Source organism: Lissotriton vulgaris, chromosome 6, assembly GCF_964263255.1.
Source record: "Lissotriton vulgaris chromosome 6, aLisVul1.2, whole genome shotgun sequence".
In the NCBI taxonomy this organism is placed as follows: Eukaryota; Metazoa; Chordata; class Amphibia; order Caudata; family Salamandridae; genus Lissotriton; species Lissotriton vulgaris.
The window spans coordinates 18,182,217-18,203,815 of NC_141694.1; positions in this window are offsets into that span (position 1 = coordinate 18,182,217).

Sequence of the window (21,599 nt, forward strand, 5' to 3'; positions counted from 1 at the left end):
AATCAAGGTCCCAGAGAGAGAGTGAATACACGCTCATGGAGCAAGAACAAGCAATAAAAGAGAGCTCCAATGATATTCAAATAGTGAACTTATCTAGTTTCCCTCTAACAAATGAAATGAAAAATGTCTTAAGTAAGGGTATGAGCTTTTGCCCCGTTGCGCCATGTGATTTGACAACTGTAAAGATTGATTTGTATAAGTTTATTCGGAGTCTTAAGTTGAAATATTTCTTTGCATTTGATGGAATAGAAAATAAAGAACAAACACCGGATATTGTTGTGGGTAGTCTTTGTATACAGGAAATTTGTGATACAGCAATGCTATGATCTATTTCTGAATGTGAAGAGGATCCAATTACTCTGCATAGGATCCTACAGGAAATACTAATGAAACATTAGACAGTGGCCTCAAACCTAAATCCAAATGGACACCACAATTGGGTAGTGGTAACAATATCGATGCTTTTCATAGGGTAGAGAAAAATGATTTGGATAAGATTGAGAAGAAAATTAATAACCCGAAAAACATTATGTATATGGATAATCTATCCAGCAGAGATCGTAATGCCTTAAAACAGTTAACATCGAATAAAGACATAATAATCAAAAGAGCTGATAAAGGGGGAAACATAGTTATTTTAGATAAGGAATACTATGAGAATGAAATATTGGAACAATTAAGTAATGACAATTTCTATGTGAAATTGCCCAATAATCCTATCTTTAACATTACCAAAGTGAATAATGACCAACTTAAATCCTGGTATTCTGCGGGTCTATTAAATGATGATGAGTACAAATATTTGTTAGTAGATAGACCTAATTTCCCTTGCCTATATTGTCTGCCAAAGATTCATAAACATGCCACTAGACCACCAGGCAGACCAATAGTGTCTGGGGTGGGAGGTCCGACAGAAAAAATCTCAGAATTTGTAGATACATATCTACAACCATATGTAGCCAACGTCCCCTCGACAATACAGGATACAAAACATATCTTAAATATCATAGTGGATAAACCTTGGGATGAAACCATGATGATGGTGACAATAGATGTTGTCTCATTATATACCAACATACCTCATGAACTAGGATCAGAATCACTGAGATATTACTTATATAAGAGACCCGTAGAACTACTTGACCATTCGAACATGTTGATAGACATGGCCAAAATAATTCTTGAACACAATGTCTTCCTGTTTAAAACAGATTGATATCAACAGACATGTGGTTCGGCAATGGGCTCCAGATTTGCACCGTCTTTCGCCTGTCTTTTTATGGGACGGTTTGAGGCGGTGCATGTCTGGGGTAACCATGGGGCTGAATGGCATGACTCCATCATGTATTCTGGCAGATATATAGAAGATTGTCTCCTAATATGGACAGGTGGTGAAACTAAACTTAAAGAATTCTTTGGTTTTCTCAATACTAATTCACATACCTTAAAATTCACGATGCATTATAGTACAGAATCTCTTGTCTTCCTAGATGTGGAACTATTTGTAGAGGAGGGTAAACTGAAAAGTAGAATGCATAGGAAGGTAACCTCCTGTAACTCATTACTACATGCAGACAGAGCCCACCCGAAGACCCAGATTAACGCCATCCCCAATGGCGAGTTCTATAGAGCTCGTAGAAACTGTACAAAGGAAGAAGATTTTGAAAAGGTGGTACTAGATATGGAAGAAAGATTTCTATTGAGGGGTTATGATAAAAAGGTTCTATATAAAGCTAAAAATCGAGCTATGAAATTGAATAGGCTGGATACTTTAAGACCAAGAGAACAAGATAAACTTGAAAAAGTACCTTTGAAATTGGTAACTAGTTTTCATCCCTGGTTGCAAAAAATATTTAACATCTTAAAAAAACATTGGCATCTCCTTACATCAGATGCCCAATTACAAAAATGTATCCCCAAATTTCCAAGTATTACTTACAGAAAAGGAAAAACTTTGGGTAATATAATCAGCCTAAGTTACCATAGGGACCTGAAAGCTAGACCTACATGGTTACATCAACACAATTTGGGTTCATTTAAATGTAATAATTGCAGTATGTGCAGAGTGGCAATAACGGAAAAAAAAGGCTATGAGTATAATGGATCCAAAAAATATATAATTAGGCAACATATTGACTGTTTAACTAAATATGTAGTCTTAGTTATAGTGTGTAAATGTTTAAAGATATATGTGGGAAGCACCATCAGAAGCATGAAAGAACGTATTTCTGAACATTATCGTGTTTTTAAAAATATGGATGAAAGACACCCTGTAGGGTTACATGCAGCAAAGTGTCCAAATAAAGGCTTCTCTTTTCATGGACTAAAAAGTATCCCTCCGAACCTGAGGGGAGGGACTAGGGAGCTTAGAGTTCGTCAAGCACAAGTACGTTGGATAATCAGATTACATGCTGTAGAACAGGGGATTAACGTAGATAGTGAGATGCAATACTTTTTGGGATGAAAATATTAAAATGTAATGACCATACTAATACGAAAAAAAGTGTGACTAATAACATCTTCAGTAATTTGCACTTTATAATTTCCGTATTGATACTCAATGTTTAGAACTCAATATATTGTACCTTTAATGCTGTTTACATAAATGTGTTATGTTATGTTCTGTACATAATCACAAGTTCGCTTTGCTTTCCTGTTTTAGCTAAACCGTATTTTAGGATTTTAATATCATAATAACTAGCTTAAGAAGATTTTACCAGCATATGCACGTAATTATTATATAAGGGTGTATATATACTCTCTACATTTGGGATTAGCTATATCCTTCACACTGTGAATTACTAATAATGAAGTCCCATGCTTTCGACTGTCTCTAATAATGTGTACGAATGATGGTTCCTCATATACTTATATATGAATTGTTCTATAATTTCTTTTTCGATTCCTTCTTTTCTCTTCTCTCTATTATCTGAGTCACATATTAACTCATATTACAGGACTTATATATAGGTCAAAATTAGAAACCATATATAATATTAAACCAAGACGTTAGAATTAGGCTCTTCCTTTGTTTCAGAATAACTCATGCCAAGATGGCGTCCTTAATTGTCAACCTTTCACTAGAGCCTATTCTAGTGCAGTTAATAAACTTTGGAACATCTGACATAATTTTGGGGATATGGAATGAATATTTTAATTATTTCTTTATACCCGTAAAGAGCGTAATAACTTATATGCATTGATTATTGGACATACTACATTTTTATTTAAAATCGTAACAAACTGCAAGTTAAGTGTGTGAGGAAATAAGGACCTGTAATTGATACCTACTACAGGTTCGCATAAGATATCTCTAAAGAACTGATGATTATACTTTTCATACGTTCTGGGACCTCGCAATAGTCCGTCTTCCCCATAAGTGGTTATTTACCCTAACTAATATGGCGCGGGTGCTAGACGCTGAGTCGTTACGGACCGCACATTAGTCCATCTTCGTTGAGACTACTATAAATAGCCCTATCCAACATGGCGCGGGTGCTAGACGCCGAGCTGCCATGGATTCCTGATACTGCACGAGACATACTAAAACGGGGAAGATAATATAGCTTTTAGTATAGATACTATCTTTTTAACAGGTATATAAGAATATAGGAAATTTTCGATCATAAATGAGAGTGCCCGTTTTTTGGTGACTCCTTAAATAAAGTGAAGGTAATTTTAATATTACTCTAATAACTTTATACCGCTATCTAGTAAGCACAAGTTAGTGGTATTTCTTATCTTAATTATGCTTTTACGTCTATGGCTTCCAATAACAGTTCCAGATATTACTTATCTAGAAATCTAAAGTTGCGATACAAGTGGGGAATAAGCTACTAATCAGGTAAACTTTATCATATAGTTTTTCCATGAATATGTAGATATATGGGTAGATTAAAAATATTGAGACCCAGCTAGTATATCTGATACTAGAGACTGCTACTTAAGATACATCTAGCTATTTTTCTGATAAATAAGGAAGGTGATACGTGTTGTGTTCAACTGAGATTTATGAGTCCGATATCTCTTTCAGAATTATATAAAGTAGCACCTTTGAGTTACACGAAAGATTTCCAAGTCAACTAATATTGTCAGAGCATTGTTGTGCCGCCTTCTAACCTATAAATACGATGTGACTTTGTTTCCAATAGGTAGATAATTAGCGGCAGTATATAGTAATCGGTAACGCTATATTGTTATTATTATTATTATTCTGAGTTTTATATAGCGCCTGGTTACCAAAAGGCATCCCAGCGCTATTATTATTATAGATATTATTAAAATACTAAAATACATGTATCCCTCTAAATAGGTTGCTTTTCGTCACAAAAAGAACAAACCCATTAGATATTACCCCACAGAGACCTTTCTCAATTGGTAAGTCTAGCATTATATTAATCTTTAGTAATACTTCCCCATAAAGGAGGTTTTTTATACGACCATGTATTAGGCTATTTAGGTAATTTCTCCATTTATCTGCACAGTGTATTCTTTGGTGGATGACCTTATCTGTTCTTCCTAGTTTTATTCAGCAATAGCACTTTATCTTGTTGTCACATTTCATAACCAACTGGAGATGTAAAGAAAATCATTTAGCAGTCATACTAGTTTATGAAATGTTTTTTCCCTGTGTTAACATGTGAGATTATACTGTACATCTGACGTTAATTTGATTAGTATTTAGTTAAAAATGAACTTACTATGGTTTATTGTATCAACATCTAATCAAGTGTATATGTCACTTGCTTGTAGCCCTGACAAAGTCCTTAGGCTTATTAGTCGGACAAAACACGTGTTGGCAATGAATTGTACGTTAAGGAAATGATTGGAAGAACAGTGCGCTGTGACTGCATATGAACTGTGAAGAAATAAAGAAGAAATTTTTTTGAAAATCACTTAATTGAAGAATCAGTATTTTGATTGGACCTTTTGTACTTTTTACCTAGAATTGCTCAAGTTAAGAATTGTTGAGTATTATGTTATCTTGCCCGTTATTGAGAAGCCATTTTGTATTTCTGTCGGCCATTTTGTATGCCATGTGGTACCTTGTGTCCACCATGTGTTCTGTCCTACCTCTAAGTTAACTGTGAAGTGTACTCTGCCCAGAGACAGGCTATATTTAGCCTTCCCCAAATGAGCGACGGGGATGAAAAAAAAATATATAAGCAGTCACTAATGCAGAAGCCTACCAAGATGAGAAAACCTACTGCAATGCTATGGCCAAAGGTAACATACACTGATGTGGGTGCACTTGCGCAGTAAGCATACAGTAAGGAGAGATGGACAAGGAGAAATATATAATAACCGTATATGCTGGACCATGAAACTCACAGCAGGGGAGAACACATCTGATATATGCGAGGTATAAAACCCAAATGTCCATAAGAGACCAAGAGGCGCTAGATGGAACGCCATAGGTATTCCTATATTTCTAAGGTAGACAAAATGCTGATCAATATCATATTAATAGTTGTACCTTATAGCTTGGTCCCATGATATTTCAGAGTTCAATCCGTAAATGTGAGATTTAAGAAGAAAAATCCAGAATACCTCACGTCGCACAGCTAATTGTGCGTTCGTTGTTTTGGTACTTGAAATGGGTTCATCAGTTTTTCGTCGCCAAGATGTCCAGTGACATGGCCTTTACAAATGCACAATTATTCAAGTTACAAACATATGTGCGGTCACAAAACGCACAGAAATAAGTTGGGGCTAACAGTTTGCATCTCATCTGTCCTTCTCCAATTATCGTTGTTTGAAGTTAGCAGACTTTCAATAAATCCTTGTTCTGTGCCTATACCATGTTGGCCCCGCTGCTGACCTGTGCGGAAGAGAACAAGGCGATCAGATAAACTAATGACTTAGGGCCATATATATCATTCACCTGATTTGCGATTTCAGAATCGCAAATTGGGATGTTTGTACAAATTCGCTATTATCTTGCGAATTCTTAGTATTCCTTAATTGCGATTAGCAAATTGCTAATCGCAATTAAGGAATACTTTCCCATTCATTTCTATGGGTCAGGAGGCCCATAGGAATGAATGGGAAGTTATTCTCAATTTGCGATTCGCAATTTGAGAATCGTAAATTGAGAATAATTTCAAGGGTGCAGGGGTGTCTCTGTTGCACCCCTGAAATAAGCATGGGTGCACATGTGGCGCACATACATGCCCTAAGGGCATGTATGTGCATCACATGGCACTTTGAAAAATGCAAAAATGTGCATTTTTCAAGGAATCGCAAATTATCACCAACTTATAGTTGGTGGTAATTTGCGCTTCCTTAAGGACAATTTGCATTTTTTTTGCTTCATACATTGCATTTAAGGAATCGCAAAATTTGTGATTCCTTAAATGCAATTGCAAAATAAGGAATCACAAATTTTGTGATTCCTTGTTTTGCACCAGATTTTCCTACATACATACCATTTAACAAATTCACATTCACAAACGCCGAAATTCTGCGAATTTCGGCGTTTGCGATGGTGGATTTGCTTGATACATATGTACTTGGCTGGGTTTAATAAGTAGGATTTCAAATATAAATGGTGCAAAAAAGAAAGGGTGTGCTGCACATAAAATGTATGTGGTAGGATTCATTCTAGTCCAGTCATTTGCCAATTGCAGGCGTTACCAAATATAACTTCTGAACACTCGCCCGCCCGCTAAGTAAGGCATATCACTGGGCACCAGGCTAGCTAAGTTACCCGTATGGTGAGGATGCCAGTACCCTGTGAGCTCACAGGTTCTGTCAGATGCTTTGGAGAGGTGAACCCGACTGCCGTGTATACCCCCTCTGGCGCTGCTTCAGCCTGAGTGTCCCTCAGGAACAAAGAAACCGAAGGATGTTTTCTCTGAGACACTGCATGCATTTGTTTACGAGGCCGGGGACACTGAGAAAATGAGGTAGTCCCAAAAAGAAAGAGATATCGACCTACATGGTACCTATACTGTAGTTGGTCGGTGCTGCTTCCTCCAAAAACGGAAGTGACATGTCGGATCGCCACCCAACCATAGGCGAGATAAGAAAAGCGATGCCATATTTAACCAATGGTAAGCGGCAGGAGAAATTACCCTCACTATTGGTATTTATTATAGGTCTTGCCACAGCGCATGCGCTGTCTAGCCTCGACCTAAAAAGCAATGACATGAGCCCCTAGAAGTAATGGACCTCATACGACAGAATACACTCTGTATTTTTGTATTTTATTTTAGGAGGTGTGTCTTTATATGAGGCAAGATGGCGGCGGTGTGCTAGACCGCTGTGAGGCACCTCCCTGGCCAGTGCCTGGCCCGTAACGAAATGTGAAGGTGTTTGTACTCTCATGAGTGATTAAAGGCTGCAAAAAGCGGAAAAGACTCACCCATCTTTTCTTTTGGCTGTTTTTCTCGATGGTATCGATGATATGACTGGGAATCGAGTGGAGAACTGGCCCATAAAGGACACACCGGACCCGACTGCTTTGCAGTTACGCTTTTCGTTTTGCACCTCGCTGATTGGAATTGTGGTGTTGAGGCTGATCGCTCGCATACAATCCAGCAAGGCACCCATTAAAAAAAAGCAAAGTAGCTTCCCAGGCTCAGTCCAAGCTACTCTCCGTCTTTGTGCGACTCCGCCTCCTCAAAGCAACTCCGACGGAATGGCCCCGAAGAACTCTGCGACAGTAGCCGCCGCTGCATCAAAGACCAGAGCGGTGAAGCAAGCTCTCCGTGATAAAGAGCTAATGACAAAACGAGGTGGCGCTTTGAGACTTGAGGGGGTCGGTGATCTCACTGACTCCGATATTACTTTAACTCTCATTAAACCTGCCAAAGGATCAAAGCAGCTGCCTACAACACCCGTTTCTGGTCCCTCTGTTATCGAGCTGCTCCGGAAAACTCCTGCCCCGGCTCTTTCAGTTCAGGTGCCGGCAATTACTCCGCAACAGCCAGCAGCACCGAATGCTCTCCCTGGCTCAACAGTGACACCAAGTGGGCAACTTAGGGATGGAAAGGCTGGAAAAGAGGGAAATGCTGACATATTCACGATCACCCCGGCGGCGGCAGAGACTACTTTTGTGACGCTCCAGGAATCTACGGCGGGAATAGCAGACTTTAACGCTGGAGTGCAAGGTATGGAAAGTCACCCCTCTTGCAGTACTCTGCCCCCTTCTATTGTTCTGGCAGCCCCGATAGTCCCGACAGCCCTGACAGCTCTACCATTAACATTACCTGATCCCACCTCGATCGTCCTTAATATCCCTGAGACTTTGGGTGTGCAGGGCGGACAGGTACCACAGGCTGGGCAGACTCAGGCTGCACCTAGTATTCCAACAAACGATACGGTGGTGTTAGAGGGTATAGACACTTCAAAGAATTTGGAGAATTTGTTGGAGCCTCCAGGTGACAAAGAGAAAGCTGGCAGAGATGAGGTAGCTCTTGAGCCGACTGACACCGATAAGGACCCCTCTGACTTCTACTCAATTTCCGAAGGGGCCAAAGATGCAAGATGGTCAGATGGCTCTGAGCTAGACATTGAAAGTAATACTGAGTCTGGAACGGAAAGCGATCACGAGGCGAGACCTGGCGAATCCAGGGAAAATAAGAGAACTGCCCTGAGGAAGAAAAGGGCCCATCGGGGCGCCCTAGGGTTAGCATGGGACTACCCTCCCTCTGTGGTGCTTGGCCCTCAAGAACATGCTTCAAGCTTACACTCTACACGACGGGGGTCTGCATATCAGCAAGATGCTACACTCTCCATTGTAATGGATGCAGTCCTCCAGGCTATTGCCTCCCATCGTGAGGAAACATCAAGGGATGGGCGTAAAGCGCAATTAGCTCTTCACAAGGTACAGGGCGTAGTACGTAAACTGTCAAAATCTGTTGGTACCTTTAACACTCGAATGACAGAGATGGAAGATCACATAGTCACCAATGAGGCTGAGGCTACAGCCACTCAGGAGCAGGTTGAATCACATGAAGCGGAATTAAATGACGTCAGGTGGAAGCTCGAGGACATGGAAAATCGTCTTCGCCGCAATAACCTGGGTGTCCTCGGAATACCTGAAAACATCGAAGGTGCTGACATGCGAGCCTTCATCATTCAGCTCTTTAAAGACACACTCCCTGAGTTTCTTCCTGGAATTGGGATTTAGAAGTGCAGCGCGCTCATAGAACACCATTTACCTTGAAATCCACCCCGAAACAGAGAGGCTATCCACGCGCAGTCCTGGTATTTTTCGGGAACTTTCTTCTCCGACAAGCCATTTCAGACAAAGTCAGGCCTGAAGCTCGACGTACCAAAGATTCCATCTCCTATTTTGTAAGACCAGACTTCTGCCACACCACTGTGGAAAGGAGGTGGCGCCTACGACAACTTATTAAACCCTTCATGGAGAAGAAAGCACAAGTGTATCTTAATAACCCAGCTAAATTGAAAGTACTGTACAATGGACAGACTAAATTTTTTACCTCTGAGATAAAGGCCAAGGAATTTTTAGATAGTCTGACTTAATGTAGGCAAGCCCAGTGTATAAATGATCCTCTGGTTGGGAAGCTGAGGATGGGTAGAGGGTTGAGGGGAGGGGATTGGAGTAACAGATAAATGGGGCAAGAGAGTGGAGAGTGGAGAGTGGAGAGTAGAGAGAGCATTTCTATATATGGTAGATTTATATTAAGATACTTGGCTAGGCATTTAATTATTATATCCCTATAGGGCCTGTGGCCCTTATATTTAGACATCGCCCTATACCTAGTCATGAATTGCATTATACGATATATACTCTCTCTCAGGATTTTTCCGGCTTTTCCCCATTTTTTCTTCTCTCTATCTTCTCTCTATCTCTCTCTCTCCTGTCCTCCTTCCATTCTTTATGCTTCTAATACTTTTCTTCTACATTTCTTTGGAAAGATTGTTTTTGTATTAGCTGCACTTTTTTCACACTTCACACTTCATGAGTACGATACCACAGTTGATCATTTTCTTTTCCCTTTTTATTTTCTTGTTTCTCTTCTTTTTTTTCTTTTCTGTTTCTCTCGTTGGGGGTCACTGGCCTGGCCTGGGAGTGCCTCCCCATCACTAAAGACTCTTATAGAGTCTAATTGCCTCACTGTGTGAGTTGTGGGGGGTGGGGGGTTGGTAGTAGGGGTGTGGAGGGAGGGGGAGGGGGAGGGGGAGGGGGGGAAACTTCAAAAATGAGCTTGATCAGTAGTATAAGAAATCTTCGAAATCTGCGAATCTCATTACTTATTAGGAACTACTTGTTATTTATGTTGATCAATTGGAATTTTGATTGGAATATTAATTCTGAGGCTGATATATGCTGTTGTATGTTTTACTGCCTAGAAGGCGCTGGGTTGTTTGGGGATAACCTTAAATGGGGAGGTTAAAATTGCGTTGCTGGAATGTTGCCGGCCTTAATGACAGAAAAAAAAGGGCCCAACTTTTTCATTCACTACATCAGGACCCTGTCGACATCCTATGTATCCAGAAGACTCATATAGCTGAGAGTGATAAAGATTTGTTAAAGATTCCGGGGTATAAAGTGATTGCATCAACATCCCAAACTTCTAAAACACGGGGGGGTTGCTATTTTGGTAAAACCTGGCTTGGGGGACCCCAGACGCCGACTGGTTGACAAACACGGCAGATGGGCTGTAGTCCAACTGGAGATAGGCATCACCATCTGCTCACTCTATGGCTCCAATTTGGACGATCCGCAAATGTTTGGCGACCTTGAGATAGAATTGGCCTCCTGGTCTGGCCCCCTTATCCTTTGTGGGGATTTTAGTGTGGATCTAGGGGATTCAGTAAATAACCAAAACTAAATGGTTTGGCAACCAAGTCAAAGGTCAGGCGCACAGCTCTAAGTATAAGAATAATTAACAACTCCAACAAATCAAAAATGTGAACTCCAAGAGAGAAAGGTACTGGTTACCCACAGTGACCCTAGAAACCCCGGATCTCCAGGGAGTTACGCAATCAAAACAGTGTCTCTCTGAGCTCAACAAAATTAATGATTAGGTTTACAATTCACCCATCCAGTACAATGTCCAATAATATTTAGTGCAGAGATGATATCTTCCTTGTCAAGTAAAGTCTTTGATAAATGAAAATTTCAAAATTCCAATATTCAGTCTCCTTTATTGATTTTTCTTCACTCCAAATCACAGTTGTGTCAATAAATTTTCAGCCAACACGTGTTTCGTCTGATGCTAATCCTTGCATCAACAGACTTCCTCAGGGCTGAAACCCAAACACATTTACATTAATAATTGTACCAACCTATCTGGATATTATGTTACCCATAACCAATTCCACCAGAAAAATAGTGAAAGAAGAGCCAAACACGTCAGTTCAAAAGGCTACCAAAATTAACCATAGAACTCGAGAAAGAAAATTAATTCCAATATAACAGGTGTATCAAACACCAGGTGCTCACAAAACAGTACTTGGATAAAAGTAGTCCCAAACGCACCATTCCATTACTAAAAGACAGAGTATCACCTCAAAAACACTTAGGCCTTACCAAAAGTAATGGTTCAAAAAAGGTTTTTCTAATCAGTCGAAACCAGTTTAGAAGAGCCTGAAACAAAGGTATACTTTCAAGAGTAAGTTTGTAACTTTATAAAAATGGAGCTATTGCACTATATACACAAAGGTGCTTCTTGGTCACAGATTTATATGAATAACTTACCTATTATATTGTAGGTGTATTCTCTCTATGGGGTACATCAAATTCAATGCAGCAATGTGAAATTCAGGATACACGAGTACGTGTACCTAAAAGGAACAAAATATTCATTGAGTATTTCACTATTAAGCATAATAGCTATTTTAAAACCGACAAGAATATCGAACTAACGTGCCTTTCAAAATTGTATTCAGGCATGTCGAAAAGTTGGTATCTATAATTGCGCTAAATTATGCACATGTAATCCTACATGGACCGGCATCGGCACTACTGTTAATTTGCACGCACTGTCCTCATTTAAAGACAGTACGCGGTATCTACAATTGCGTTAAATTATACACACATATTCCTACATAGACCGACATCGGCACTACTTCTAATCTGCACGCACTGTCCTCATTAAAGACAGTATGCGCCATACCCTGCAACGGGATAATGTAACCGCATTCGAGACTCGGCATTTTACCTGATCTTAGTTGTCTCAGCGTCTCCTCTTCGGCTTCACGGCTTTCGCGTTCGCGTTCCGTTTTGGCGCCATATTTAAATGGCACAGCGCGCACTACCAGCGAGTCGCGCCATGTTTGGCGTGGCACGAAGATTTATAAATGTTAAATATGTCTTAATTAAAGTACTTTGCTGCATCAAATTTATTTTATAATTAAGCGAAAAGGATATATTATATTTATATGATTTTAGGGGTTATTTTAGAATCGAATCTCGCTTTTTATGATCGGCGGTATTTACTACCTATAAAATACTATATATGTACAGAAGTAGGATATAAACAAAGTTATCGTACATGCTCCTGTTCCTAGTCATTTATTAGTACAAAACGGGCCATGTTACGCATTTAAGTCCTTTCTTTGTTTCTTAATTACTCCCAATGTCGTGATTACCATTATTTATACTCTATATCTGTCTGAATATTCAACATTTCAGTAAAGCTCGTATTCGAGTTGTTTAAAAGTAAGCTTCAGTTTAGTAAATGCAAGATTATTTCATTTGACAAGGCATCAGCATAATAGCTCACTCGAACCTATGATTCCAAAACTTATTGTTTAGCAAGAAACACCGGACCCACGTCACTTATATAAATTCGTGGACCAGTGGGTATACCTTTGTCCTGGCTCCTACACCCTAATTTCAACATTCTCATAATAAAAGAAATTATATCCTACTTCTGTACATATATAGTATTTTATAGGTAGTAAATACCGCCGATCATAAAAAGCGAGATTCGATTCTAAAATAGCCCCTAAAATCATATAAATATAATACATCCTTTTCGCTTAATTATAAAATAAATTTGATGCAGCAAAGTACTTTAATTAAGACATATTTAACATTTATAAATCTTCGTGCCACGCCAAACATGGCGCAACTCGCTGGTAGTGCGCGCTGTGCCATTTAAATATGGCGCCAAAACGGAACGCGAACGCGAAAGCCGTGAAGCCGAAGAGGAGACGCCGAGACAACTAAGATCAGGTAAAATGCCGAGTCTCGAATGCGGTTACATTATCCCGTTGCAGGGTATGGCGCATATGTTGTTATGTTATGTTAGAACTGTATTTCTTGAGCGCACGGCTACCCAGATCGGGTGTCCCGGCGCTTTGGCAGAGAGTCCTGAACACAACCAAGAAAAACCCAGTGGCAGAAACACTGTAGGCCTACTGGTTAGGTGGAGAAAAAGAGCGTCTTGAGCTCCTTTCTGAAGGCCAGAAGATTATTAGCCTTACGGAGTGATAGAGGGAGCTCATTCCACAACCTGGCCGCCATAAACTGGAAAGACCGGCCTCCCATCCGCACGCGTTTGATCACTGGTATCTCCACTTTAGCCAGGTCAGCAGATCTCAAACTCCTCCGGGGAACGTAGAGAACAATCCGCTTCCTGAGGTAAGCTGGGCCAATGCAGTGGAGGGCTTTAAACGCCAACGTGAGGACCTTGAAACTAATTCTGCTGGGGATAGACAGCCAATGCAGCCTGCCGCGCAGTAGAGAGACACTGGCTCTCCGTGGAAGGCCAAAGATGGCTCTGGCCGCCGAGTTTTGGACAACTTGCAATCTGGATACCAGATATTTAGGCAGACCAGAGAAAAGTGCGTTAGCGTAATCTAAACGCGAACCCACGAGTGCTTGCACGATGTTCTTGCGATATTGAAGGGAAAGCAGTGGGAGAAATTTCCTCACCATCTTCAAGATACCGAAACATTTCCCCGCCAGGCCCGTGATGTGGGGACGAAAAGAAAGACTGTCGTCGAATACCACACCCAGATTTTTTACTTGGGCAGATGGTTTCTCAGGGGGGAACATGTCGGAAGGCCACCACGATTTCCAGCCAGGGTCCTCAGCGCAACCAAAAAAGAGCAACTCGGACTTATCCGAGTTACATTTCAGGTTCTGGTGCTGAAACCATGCAAAAACAGCACTCAGGCAGTCTCTGATTCTGTCGCCATTAAAAACCTCTCCTTTCCTGCAGGTGAACAGGAGCTGGGTGTCGTCAGCGTATGAAATGACCCGGGCTCCAAATGCCTCCGCGACCTTCGCCAAAGGGGCCACATAAATGTTAAAAATGGTGGGGCTCAGGATGGATCCTTGAGGCACCCCCACCTCTAGCGAAGGCATTTCCGCGGAGAACGGAGGAGCCCAGATCACCTGCCGACGGTCGGTTAAGAAGGATTGAAACCAGTCCAACACCGTCCCCCGCAGACCTACCTCCCGGAGTCTTCGGAGGAGGCCGGCGTGTGGGACGGTGTCGAATGCCGCCGACAGGTCCAGCAAGACCAACATGGCCTTTCCCCCAAGATCAAGCGTTTCCCTGATGGCGTCGGTCACCTCCACAAGAGCTGTCTCCGTACTGTAGTTAGCACGGAAACCAGATTGGGAGTCATGCAGCAGTTTGTTATTCTCTATAAAGGTGGTAAGAGTATGCTGAACATGTTTCTCCGCCACCTTCGCCAGGGCAGGGAGGAGGGAGATTGGTCTATAGTTGGCCCACTGTAAAGGATCGAGCAGAGGTTTCTTAATGAGCGGGAGAATAAGAGCATGCTTCCATTCTTTAGGGACCACTCCAGAACTCAGAGACATGTTGAGCAAGGGGTTCAGCAAGTTGTTAATAGCTGGTGCCACCGAGCTCAGGCATTTGGCCGGACACGCATCCAAGGGGGATCCAGATTTCAACCGGGAAAGCAGCTCCAGTGAGGACTCGCAGGATAACGGGGGGAACGTCGAAAGAGTGGGCACCTGCTCGGCTGCAGCGGACGGAAGGACCTTCAGATCACTTTCCACAGCTGCAGCCACTTCCAGGGACTCCACCCGATCGAAAGAGTCCTGAATCCTACGGATCTTGTCCACAAAGAAGTCAGCAAGCTGCTTGATCCACTCCTCAGTATGGGAGTGAACCCTAGCGGCCGCCACCGGTTCTATGAATTCCTTCACAATTCGGAATAGTTCCCGGCTCGTGTTATCAGCCTGGTCTATTCTATGCTCGAAGTAGATCTTTTTAGCTTCGGCAATCTGTCTGTGGTAAGATTTTATCGCACCCCTGTACTTCAGTTTCTCCTCAGGCGCATATCTGCGCCGCCAGAGCCTTTCAGATCTTTTGCAGTCCTGGCGCGCTTTCCGCAGAGTAGCGGTAAACCAAGGAGCGGAATCCTGGCAGGGGGCTGACCTGACCGGTTTCCGAGGGGCAAGCTCCTCGAATCTTGTCCGAAGCCAGTCCTGGACTAGCGGCAGGTCGACTTCTAAGTTCCCAGTCGTAATGCAAGGATGTGCATGGAGTGCATCAGCGAGCATATCAGCTGACACCAGGTGAAAGGCTCTCGCTTGACGAGACCCGTCCTTATAAGCTCTTTGACACGTCTGGAGCTCAGCTAACAACACGAAATTAATTAAATAATGGTCGGACCATAGAACCGGCAAAGGGGAGGACACCTTAATTGGCACAGTGGAAAAGATTAAATCCAATGTATGCCCTTTCACGTGCATTGGACTATCGATGAAAGAGGTCAGTCCGAGCATCTCGGTAATGTCCCGTAATTTAGATGCATCGGCGTCAGTTGACAGGTCCATGTGCAGATTTAAGTCACCCAGCAGTACACAGTGTGCCGAGCGCACACAGGGTACTGACAGTGCCACCTGTAAATCCTCGAAAAACGAGCCTAAAGGCCCTGGAGGTCTATAGATCAAAATTCCTGTGCAGGTATGTGAAGCCGACAACTGGAGACTAAAGCCCAGAGCTTCACAACCAGCGATATTATCTACAGGATAAGAGGTGCAAACAAGGGACTTGTCGACAACTAAGGCCACCCCACCACCTCTGCCTCCAATTCTATCCCTCCTTAAGATGGTAAAGTTGGGGGGAAGGGCACTAGCGATGTCCGGTTCCGAGCCAGCCCCCAACCAGGTCTCTGTCAAAAAAAGACAGGAGAGTTTCGAAAGCGTAAGGAGGTCCCAAATTTCCATGGAATGACGCGCCAAGGATCTGGTATTTAACAAGGCACACTGACATTCCAAGGGGAGGGAGAGGGGAGCGCGAGATGGAGATGATATGGGACGCCAAGAACATCCAGGGCACCCTTTAGCCAGGTGTCGACCTCCAGGGAAAAGACACTTACAGCCACTCTTGGGGGGACGGAGCGCACATAAAGCGGCCGCACTATACCTAATCATCCTAGACACCTACCCAAGATGCCAGAGTCCCGCCTCGGCCGCCTCCGAGACGCTGACGAGCGCAGACGGGCAGGACTCTGGCACGACTCCGGCGCAGGGATGGCGCAACCGCTGCGCGTCACCGCTGCGCTAGTCTGGCGAGCTTTAAATAGCGTACTGTCTTTAATGAGGACAGTGCGTGCAGATTAGAAGTAGTGCCGATGTCGGTCTATGTAGGAATATGTGTGTATAATTTAACGCAATTGTAGATACCGCGTACTGTCTTTAAATGAGGACAGTGCGTGCAAATTAACAGTAGTGCCGATGCCGGTCCATGTAGGATTACGTGTGCATAATTTAGCGCAATTATAGATACCAACTTTTCGACATGCCTGAATACAATTTTGAAAGGCACGTTAGTTCGATATTCTTGTCGGTTTTAAAATAGCTATTATGCTTAATGGTGAAATACTCAATGAATATTTTGTTCCTTTTAGGTACACGTACTCGTGTATCCTGAATTTCACATTGCCGCATTGAATTTGATGTACCCCATAGAGAGAATACACCTACAATATAATAGGTGAGTTATTCATATAAATCTGTGACCAAGAAGCACCTTTGTGTATATAGTGCAATAGCTCCATTTTTATAAAGTTACAAACTTACTCTTGAAAGTATACCTTTGTTTCAGGCTCTTCTAAACTGGTTTCGACTGATTAGAAAAACCTTTTTTGAACCATTACTTTTGGTAAGGCCTAAGTGTTTTTGAGGTGATACTCTGTCTTTTAGTAATGGAATGGTGCGTTTGGGACTACTTTTATCCAAGTACTGTTTTGTGAGCACCTGGTGTTTGATACACCTGTTATATTGGAATTAATTTTCTTTCTCGAGTTCTATGGTTAATTTTGGTAGCCTTTTGAACTGACGTGTTTGGCTCTTCTTTCACTATTTTTCTGGTGGAATTGGTTATGGGTAACATAATATCCAGATAAGTTGGTACAATTATTAATGTAAATGTGTTTGGGTTTCAGCCCTGAGGAAGTCTGTTGATGCAAGGATTAGCATCAGACGAAACACGTGTTGGCTGAAAATTTATTGACACAACTGTGATTTGGAGTGAAGAAAAATCAATAAAGGAGACTGAATATTGGAATTTTGAAATTTTCATTTATCAAAGACTTTACTTGACAAGGAAGATATCATCTCTGCACTAAATATTATTGGACATTGTACTGGATGGGTGAATTGTAAACCTAATCATTAATTTTGTTGAGCTCAGAGAGACACTGTTTTGATTCAGTAAATAACCAACTGCCCCAGAATTATAACGGTCGCAAACCCAAGGTTTATAGGGCAGTACGTCACCTGATGGACAGTCATGATCTACTCGACGTCTGGGATATGCTGAGGCAGAGCGATAATGGCTTTACCTATTTTTCCTATCCCCACAACAAGTACGTCCGAATAGATTATATCATGACATCTTTGCAGAATTCGGGCCTATTAGATATATTTAAATCCCCCAAAACTATTTCTGACCATAATGCGCTCACTCTTGTCTTTGATATGGATAGTTTTAAAAGACCCAATATCCAATGGTCATTTGATCGCAAGCTTCTTGCTAACCCAGAATATATAAATCACATAACATCGTGGGCCCAAGCCTTTTTTGATTGTAATCAATTTAGTGCACCTAGGTTCATTGTCTGGGATTGTTTTAAGGCAGCGATGAGGGGGGAGACTATTTCGTTTGTAGCTAAATGCAAAAAGGCTCAGGATAGTATCAATACTCAGCTCAATTTGGAACTCTCTAATCTTGAAACGCTGCATGCTAATCAGATTCAGCAAGGAATTTCAACTTCTGACACACTGCAAAAGTTATTAATTTTAAAAACAGAAATTAATAGCTCGTTAATTCAAAAAGCTGCTGAAACATATCAAGCTAATAAAAATAATATCTATGAATCAGGAGAAAATGTAGGGAGACAGTTAGCCCTTAGAACTCGACAGAAGCAAACATATAATAAAATAAAGTGCATTGAATATGAGGGACGACAATACTCTTCCACCCAGGACATCGTAGGTGTGTTTCAAAAATACTATCAAAAGCTTTATTAAAGAGAAGACGATCATCAGCCTACCAGAGATACGAAAACCTTCCTCAATGACTGGCTGCATGACCCAGAGTTAATTAGGAAAATCGATCAATCAGTTAAGGAAGACCTCGAAAGGGAAATTACAATCACAGAGCTTGAGTTGGCACTTTCGTACCTCGCTAATTGTAAGGCCGCTGGTCCCGACAAGATCCCGTTGGACCTATATAAGGCACTAGGCAAGCAGATATTACCCTACCTATTAGATCTGTTTTAGGGGGTACAATACCACTCAACATCACCAGATTCTTGGAAAAATACCAATATAGCGAAATTCTCTAAAAAGGGGAAGCCCCCTCAGCTTCCATCTTCATATAGGCCTATCTCTCTCATAAACTCTGACTCAAAGCTATATGCCAAGATTCTTGCAAATCGGCTGAGTGGGGTCATCGAACATCTTGTATCCCCGTGGCAGCATGGCTTTATACCCGGGAGGGGCACGACTGACCATACTCGGAGAGCCATTTCCCTATTTGACATCATGGGTGCCACGGGGGGAGAGATGTTGATGATCCTACTCGATGCCGAGAAGGCGTTTGACCGTGTATCTTGGCAGTTTTTATGGGACATCATGGAATTTAACAACTTTGGGTTCGGCTTTATTAAAGCCATAAAAGCTTTATACATTGATCCAAAGGCCAAACTTTCCATTGGCGGCTTTGAGTCGGAGTTTATAGAGATTCAAAGAGGCACGAGGCAGGGGTGCCCATGCTCTCCGATATTATTTGCTTTGGTTATTAATCCATTAATTTTAAAGCTACTTACCTCCCCTATAATCCAGCCAGTGGGCCCCTATTCAACTAAAATTCTGGCATATGCCGACGATGTCGCCGTGCTTACAACCAATCCGGCCGACGCAGTTTCTGAAATAGAACAAATTACCCAGTTGTTTGGATCCTACTCTGGGTATTCCCTAAATAGGGATAAAACTATGGTTCTGTGTACAAACAATACCTCATTTGATAGCCCTTATAAAGTTAAAAATGCAACCTATCTTGGTGTAAATATATCTCCTGAGGTGAAGGAAATCAATCGGCTTAACTTTGATCCCTTGATAAAAAAAGTAAAAACCGACCTCAGGAGGGTAGACAACCTACACCTCTCTATAATAGGGAGGGCGAACTATATTAAAATGAATATATTCCCGAGAATACTTTATCTGTTTCGGGCCATTCCACTGATGGCTGATGGTGGCACCATTAAAATCCTAGACTCCACTATATCAGAGTTCTTATGGAATTTTGGGGAAATTAGGAGAGCTTTACCATTACTGACTCTTCCTCAACATAGAGGAGGCCTTGCTCTTCCGAATTTGACACTATATTTTTGGTCAACATTGCTTCAGCAAATGGGCCCGCTTTTTAATATTAAACCTATCATTCCGACCAATATAGATTCACATATCCCTTCTATTTTCGAACTTGGATTAGGTGATAAATGCCAAGGGTTATTCTTGAGACAAGTTGAGGCGTCATATTACAAAAAGATTAAATTTAAGGTGATTAGAGATTCATGGAAAATATGGAAACTTTCCTCTAAACATCTAGGTATTCCTAAACTCACTAAATGCACTCCCCTATGGCATAGCACGATCCTACCGGCTTGTTTAAAGGATAACATCTCCCGGAAATTGGAGAATCTTGGCATTTACACACTAGGCGATTTTTTGGGACAAGATATGTCCCCATCCTTTGAAGGGCTCCAGCGGAGATTCGCTATTCCATCTACAGATTATCTAAAATACATTCAAGTGTTTACTAGTATTCGTAACTCTACACTCAACATCAATCTAGATAGTTTTCACTTCTTTTCTATTATTGGGAAACGTTCCACTAGGATAGGAACTCTATATGATACACTTTCTGAATATTCTGCTGACGACCTAGATCGTGTCGAGCGAGCTTGGGCACTAAAACTCGGAAATCCAGATGTGGATATCGATTCTTCCCTGGCACTCTCAGCAACATTATTTTTAGCCTCCAATCTTAAAGCTCAATATTATAAAACTGTCTATAATCTTTATTATACCCCGTTCAAGCTTTTCACTTGGGGTTTGCGGACAGATGATAGCTGTCCAAGATGTGGACAGGGTCAAGCAAATCTAATTCACATGTTTGCTGATTGCCCCAAACTTGATATTTTACAAACTATGATTGGGGGATTTTGGGCTCAAGTTTTTGATCGGAGTCTTAGAACTTCAGCTACTTTATATCTTTTGGGTCATGATGAATCTCTAGGTTATAATGCGGAGGAACGCAGGATTGTCTTTTTAGGCACTGCCGTCCTTCGTATTATACTTGCTGCCCGATGGAAGGATCCTGATGCACCCACTTTTCAGATGTGGCTTAGCCGATTCCTTGCCACATACAAGCAGAAGGTAGCTATATATAGTACGAGAGGAAGAAAATCCAGAGCTCTTGGTGCCCAGATCTGGGCTCCAATTTCAGATTGGTACTCTAATGTAAGATGTCCCTCTTGATCTGATCTGAATTTATTTGACTTTATTTATGCAGTTTCTCTTTTGAAACCTTTTTTTGTATTTTGTATTTGTATTGGTTAATAATGCTATCTCTTTTGCCTTTTATGTATTTTCTGTACTGAATAATGCGATGCATGCTGTCACTCTTTTGTATTGAATTGACAGTCTTGATTTCTACTGATATTGCTCAATAAAAAAAAAAAAAAAAAAAAAAGGATGTGTGTCTTGTTCGGCTCAGAACACATGGGCGTATTTCTGTATGTATTATAACCTTATAGCCCGCCGTAGAGGGCTATACCGGCTATTAAAGGCCCTCTCCAGTGTTAAAGGCCCCGAGCCGAAGGCGAGGGCCTTTAACAAGGGAGAGGGACTTTAATAGCGGTATAGCCCATCTACGAAGGGCTATAAGGCTATTAGAACATTCTGTCACTAGAGGACAGAATGTTCTAAAAAAAATCAAAGCCTTTTGGGAGCGTGAGGGGATTGGAATCCCCTCAGGTTCCCTGAAACCTTTGTTCATAGCCAGAGCTGTGAACAAAGAAACATTGGAAAGTTGGAGCTCCGGGCTTATACCAGCCATTATAAGCCCGGGGCACTCCATTGTTTTCAATGGAGCTCCCAACATTCCAATGTTCTAATATTT